Below are 7,789 nucleotides of genomic sequence, written 5' to 3'. Positions count from 1 at the left end.
AATTTAATGATTGTAGAAAAATAATTTAATAAATTTTATTATTGGAGCCCATGGTTTTATTGAAATAATGAAAAATAATAAAATTTTATACCGAAAATTGTTTTACAATAATATTTTTTTTTTTTGAGAATTTTTGTTTGAGAATTACGTAATTCGCGTTTTTCTCTAATTTTCTCATCGATCCATTATACTCAACTCGATAATCATTTGCATAAATGGGTCTTGGACAGAATAATCCGGCTAACGCTTTAATATCATTGTCAAGTTTTAATGATATGGAAATAATATTTTATTATTGTATAATGTGGAATGAACAGATCGAGCAAGAAAGTTTTCCTCTTTTCCCGTCTTAATCGATTTAATGATAAGTGGTGAGCCGGTGATTAAATCGAGCAGTTTGTCAGACTTGAACAGATGGAAGATTTTATTCGATGTTTTATCCGATTTTATAATTATCGAAAATTCTATAACTTTATAAGATATAATCATTAGGCTTTATGATATGATAATCTTTATTAACGAATATAATAATAATAATTGTTATTTAATTCTTTGAAAAATTAAATAAGGAAAATAAGATATGTGTATAAAAGATATTATTAAAAAAATGAAAGGAAAGTAAAAAAATGGAAATGTTGGAATTAAGTTTGTCATACTCTTATTATCAATTTAATCAAAAGAATAATAATTTAAAAAAAAAAGATAAACGAAGTAATTTAATATATATACATACATGTATATATATACAATATAATATATAATTCATAAATTTCAAGAATAATAAAGGAATAATATAGATGTTATAAAATATAAATTTATAAATTATAACATATTATATAAATATATTATAGTGATTAAATTGTTATTAACATAAAATTTTATCATATAATATCCTCTTGAAATTTTCAATTTTAAGAAAAGAAAATAAAATATTTAATTTTGAATTTTTTTTCAAATATTTTATGTCATACAGAAATATTTTAATAATATATTCATGGAATATTATTGAAGAATCTATTCTAGAAATCAAAGCAAAAACAAAAATTTGTTATATAGAAATGTTATATATATAGAAATGTCAATTGAGACTTATTTATTAAATTACAAATAATTTAAGTTCGTGTTATATGAAATAACACAGAATTGTAACAGAATAGTTTCTCTTTCCGTTTTTATTTAACACAAATTTCAATTATTTAACTTCATTTAATGCACATTTCAATTCCTTAATTGCTGTAAATTGTTATCAATTTTTTTGTTTTGGTCTCCCTTTAAAAAATATTTTATTTTTTTATTTCATATAATTGATTTTCATAATGAATTATAATAAAATTTGACACATTATTAAATTTATTTATAAAAGATTTATTATAAATTGGACAAAGAATTATTATTTATTTTAATATTACAATTAATGAAATTATGCATTTATTAGAAAGTTTAGTAAATTTAAGAATATACAATTATCGCATATTTACGATATAATTAAGAATTAATTGTAAGAATCAATTGTGTAACTGTGTAATTAAATTTCTTATCTAACTTGTTATAACCTGTTATGGAACTTATTTTTCAATATGTTATATATAAAATATCGTTTATATAATCTTGTTTATACATTTTAAGTTATTGAAAATAATTGAGGAACTGAGAATTATAGTAATGTAAATTACTTTGAGAAATTCATATTTCTAAATTGATATTGAAAAAAAAAGAGAGAGAGAAATAATCTTTATATATTTTTAAATTCTTTACTTTTAATATAGTGTTGATTTTAAATTATAAAATACATAGAAATATCAGATAATTTAAAATAATATGAAGTTATTTGTTATGGTATAGTATAGTATAGTTTGTTATGAAAAGTATAATTAATTCTATTCTATTCTTATTTACTACATAATTACTATATAATTACAATTATAAATGTGTTTATAAATTATATTCTAAATCTATCATGATTTCAAATTATAAATTTCTAATATTTTACACTATTCATAAAACTCTTATTTTTTTATTCTTTCTTTAAACGAATTTCCACAAAAATTTAATTCAATCGTATTTTCTATTCTAATTATTATTTTAATTATTATTAACATATAAATAGTATATAAATTATTATTTTTTTTTTATTTCAAATATTATCAATCAAAATTGATTTCGTACAATAATCTAAATATCATAAATTGCTAACACGACTTCAAACTATTTACAGAGCTTTTATCCAAAATCAAATTTTTAATTTGATCCTTCCTTTTATACCATGAAATATCCAGAAATAGAGTCCATTTTCATTTTCTCGGAATCGGTCGACAAGCGGCGATTAAAATAATGCACCAGTAAAAAAAAAAAAAAAAAAAAAAGGAAAGAAAAAAATCCCGTCATTTCAAAGTATTCTCTCAATTCCACTGGTACACGAGAAAATCTGAAGCATTATCTTGCTGTGCCACGGCAAAAGAGTTAATTGTACCGGTTTGAAAATTAGCTAGTCCTGGTTGGTGGCGTCGAGAGAAAGAAAAAGAGAGGAAAAGAGATGCTTCTACCATATTTCAAAGAAATAGCTGAAACAGTCCATCGTGACGATGTATTCCCGAAGAGGACCCCGATGAAACGGTGTATTCACGTCCAGAAAATTCGATTCCTTTGAGCTCGTTGTCCGGTGCTATTCTGTTCATTGCAATCCTACGATTTATCTCGACGCCCGTTTAGCCACCATTTCGCGGACATAGAAGGAATAACGTTGACAAAAAACCTTGACAAAAATGTTTCCGTGTAATAATTTAATTTAACGACTATGTTTTTCCGAAACATGAGTTAAAAATTCACTCTAGGTGACGTGAAAATACGGTTGCATCTCTGCGTATATATATTCTAGATATTCTAAATATCTTTAGTGGTTCATTTATTCCTGTAAATTGTCAAAAAAGAATTTTTGAGAGAAATAAGAAATTATTTATATTTTAATATTGGGGATACTGTTATTGAATTTATTATTTTATTATTATTGTTTTTTTTAATTAATTATTTTATAAATATATAATTCAAATAAATATAATCTAAGAAAATTAAAATTTCATGATAGTAAATTTTATAATAACTTTACATACTTGATTATGTATTACTAAGTTTTAAGTAATTTTAATTTATAAATTAATAACTAATTTATATAAATGATATAAAAAATAATAATTTTTTAATTATATGTATTATTGCAATTCATGAGTGATATTATAAATATCATCATGAAGATTTAAATAAATTGATTTAAGAAAATATATATAATATAAGTTTCAGAATATTTATACATAAATATTACTTAATGATTAATTAAAATAATTAAAAAAATAAAAAAATATTAATTTTTTTAATAAAATATTCTAAATAAATAAAAATAAATATTTCGATATATTTTTATTACATTAAATAAATTTGAAAAGTTATAAAAAAAATTATTTCTTGAGTAAAATATTAAATTTCTCAGTTTTATATATTTTAGCAAGAATATAAATTATTTGAAAAATAAAAACATAAAAAAATGAGATATTAATTAGAAATATGTTAAGATTTATGCAATATTTTATATTTAAGATAACGGTGCTTGATAATTAACCGCAATTAAGTTTTCAACTGCGGGTGAAATAAAATAATGTTGGCTTTAAATCTTTAAAATGTTTCTGTCCAGAGGAATTTCTGTAATCTGACTCATGTTCTTTCGAAATCGTGCAACTTTTTATCTCATTTAGCTTCCTTCAGAGATAACAATGACAATTTCAAGCGACTCGTTTCACGTTAAAAGCTACGATACATATTTTACCAGAAGCAAGTTGGCTATTCTTGCCATAAGTTATTCAGGATCAAAATAATCTTAGAGATTATGACATGTCAGCTTATGAAATTTGTCTCCGGTTGAAAGATTATACTGAAATTAGTATCACGCTTCATTTGTAAGAACTCAAAGTGTACTTTTACTCTGAAAAAAGATTTAGAAAATTCTTTCCAAATGTTTTGCGCGTATAATTATCTAAGAGTGTATTCCTCTTTCAAAAAATTCTTTTTCTGGCTTCAAAGCTACGAGAGCACTGCACTAGAAAATATCATTTATGCTTAATTAAAAATATTTAATTCATTAAAATTATTTTACAAAAATATAATTGAGAGATGGCAAGAAATTGAGATGCCGGTAAAATTTATCCTGAATTAAATTGGCAGACAGATATGATATTACGTATAAAATAATTTCTGTTACGTATAAAATAATTTAAAAAAATTATTCAAAAATTTTCCAATTAAAAAAGATATAAAAAAATTATACTTTAAATATTTTTTAAAAAATATTCTCATTCAAGTTTTATGTTTGATTCTATAAATTTCAATGGTATTAATAATGAAAATTATGACAGGAATAAAGATCATCCATTGAATCATTGAAATTTGAAAATATGATCGATTTTTATTTTATTTTATTTTCGACATTCCATGTTAAATTAAATCTTTTGAAATATTAAACTGTATTCAAAAATTCTACGTGTACAAATTATTCCATATATATAGAATAGAATTATAGTAGTGTAAATCCATATTTTCAATACGAAATAAAACTATGTCATAATTTCACATTTTTATATTTTATTTTAATCCATTAAAGACCAATGAAATAATTCAATTTTCACATTAACGATATTTTTTTAAAATATAAATACAATAGTTTGATATTTTATCAGCAAATAAACAGAAACAAATAAAACATGCACATTTTATTTGTTCTATTTGTTTTTTTTTTTTATGTTTCATTCGATATCTAATTTATAAGATGTATCTAGAAGAACATGATAATCTCTTATAAGAAATGTCTTCCAACAAATTACTTCTAAAACATTAGAAACTTGCACTTTTTAAAGTTATATCAATTCTTGATGCTTCTAGAAACTTAAAACATGCATCGTAGAATAAAAGGCAAATATTTTCTTCTTCTCTTTATTTTATTGACGAGAAATATTTTTTTTCTTATTCTCGGAAATCGAGAAAAAAATGTCGCAAAAAATAATTTTCAAACTTTTGCGAATAATTAACGTATTTCACTTTCGATTTTGTAAATAGATTTTACATAAGTATCAAATACAAGAATTATTATTTCTTACTTTATTAAAATTCAATTCATATGAAATAAATCTTTTACATTAAATTCGATTTTATTAAGTACACATAAGATTAATAAATTATTTTATTGTAAGATATAATTATTTCAAAAAGTTATATTGAACACAATTTAAAGAGACAATATAATAAATAAAATCCAAAGAATATAAAAATTATACAAAGAAATCTATTCTTTCTTAATTCTTAATTATAATAAATGTAAGTAGAAAAATATTTTGTATGCCATTCTCATCATTCTCAACCCGTCAATACAAGCAAGCAAAGAAGAAAGTGTTTAAAGAATTGAAGATTTGTTCATGTTGTTATCATCATACCGATGTCATATATACTTCCATGAGATACGAAGCGTGACCCATTCATGGAACAACTTCTGAAAACATTTTTCTACTGCATTAAAGCCTTGGAATGCGATGAATGTATCAGGGAATCTTGACTGTGTACATTCCCTGTTTATTGACGAAGAAACGAAGAATAAAATGCTGAAAGAGTCAAAAAGACGCAGAATGAGAGCGAGTCAGTGACTGAGAGAAAGAGAGAAGTGAGAAGATTGGAGAAAATTGAAAGAACGGAATTGCGATTTTCGTGTGTTTATCATAAAAATAAAAACGTTAATGGCGGGAAACCGTGATCACGGAGCTCGTTTCACGAGGAAATGAATGACGATTGCAGAATCGATATCTCTCGATGTTCATTTACCGGGAAAAAGATCGTGTTTTCTGGTGTTGTGGCAATTTCAGATTGAACTTCTCTTCTTTTTCTCTCTTTGTTTATCTCTCCTTTTAAAAAAAAAGAAAAAAGAAGAAGAAAAAAATATTTGATAAAAGGTATTCTGATTTCGTGGATGATTTACTCCTGAAACAGTAGAAATTCGATTAGGTTGGCGTGAGTTATAATTGCGATGCTTAAAGTGTTTATCGAATGTAATTAAGGTTATGGAAAAGATATGGAAAATTAGATTTGTATTGGAGAAGATGATATAAAATTTCGTGGCTTGTAATTGGAGATTGGACAATTTTGTTATGATTAATTGTTGAATTATATATGTATATTTTATTTGTTTATTTTTTTATAAAGTCATTTTAGTTTTCATTTATGTTTGAAAGATAAAAAGATAAAATATTTTAATATTTGTTATTTGAGAAATTCATTGGAAAAATAATTTGTGAAATTAGATTTTATTTCTTTTTGTATTTTTTGACTTTTATATTTGTTGACACAAACTATATAATACATATAACATATAAGTGATGAAACATGTATTTTATTTACATATGAATTTTATTATTTATTATCTTTCATTTTAAAAATTTTACCATACCAATATTATTTCATTTATATTATTATTTACAAATGTACATATATACTATTATTAATAATTTATTTCTCAAATAAGATTTTAAAGTTTATTTACAATTATATTTATTTCAAAGAAATTTATTTTATTTTATTTGTTATTCTTACTTATTATTTATATTAATGCTGTTTTAAACCTAATATTTTTTTAATTTTTTTAAAAATGTAAATGTTTCAGAAAAGAGATATTTTTGAATGAATTCTTGTACGTTTTCTTTTTATGAAACTTAAATACTCAATATGTTCTTTTAGTGATTTTAATGTGAAATTAAAAATATTCGAAATATGAAATAGTTTTAAAAATTAATTCGATAAGAAATAAAAGAAGAAACGGATAATTATTTCAATAAAAAATAAAAGAGGTAGAAATTTTCAATTATTCGATGATTTACTTTAAAACTAAAATTATGAATCTATAAAACATGAATCTATAATTAACGAAGAGTGCTAAGTTTATATTACAGAACACAGTAATAGATATTGATTACATAAATCAATTACTAAGATTTTTCTTCCATCTAAAATAACATTAATATTGAAAAATTATACAGTTTCTTTAATACACAGCACAAAGTTTCTCTCTTAAGAAACTTTAAAATAATTTTTGAATTTACCATGTTGAAAGAAATTGAGTAAACTTTAATATGAATTTTATTCAATTACAAAATATTCTTTAAAGTGAAAAGAAATCGTTATATTGCGTTTTTTTTTTTAATATCGAAAAAACGATTCGAAATTTCAATAAAACTTTAAAAAATTTTATTCTTTTTTAATCACTTTGTGTCACATGTTTGGTTTATATGTATACATGTTGTTTCTCCGTTTATTGAATTTGCGAACAAATTTTTTGCATGGAAGTTGATAGAATATTTTCATTTCTCTTTTAATTCGTTACTTGTAGAGATATTCAAATATAATACAAATATTTCTTTCTTTTCTATTTTTAAAGTTTTTGATAATTTATTAATCAATAAATAATATTTTTTATGTTTTATTTTTATTATTTTTTTAAACTTGATAAAAATTATATATATAAAGCGAAATTAAATAACTTTAATAAAGAAAGATCAAATTAAATAAATAAAAATTGAACAAAATTGTTGTTCACAATTAAAATATTTCTGCAAAAGATTAAAAACAGCTCATTAATTAAACATTATTAAAAAATATGATTTGATAATTTTAGAGGAGAAAAAAATACTAATCAAATGCTAACAAAAATTATTTTATTATTTGAAAGAATGACGAGTTTTCAAATCATTTATTACCGTTCTTGATT

This window comes from Apis florea, unplaced genomic scaffold (assembly GCF_048593485.1).
Source record: "Apis florea isolate Af1SG1 unplaced genomic scaffold, ASM4859348v1 contig_3696_pilon, whole genome shotgun sequence".
Lineage (NCBI taxonomy): Eukaryota > Metazoa > Arthropoda > Insecta > Hymenoptera > Apidae > Apis > Apis florea.
This window is presented reverse-complemented; position numbering follows the sequence as displayed.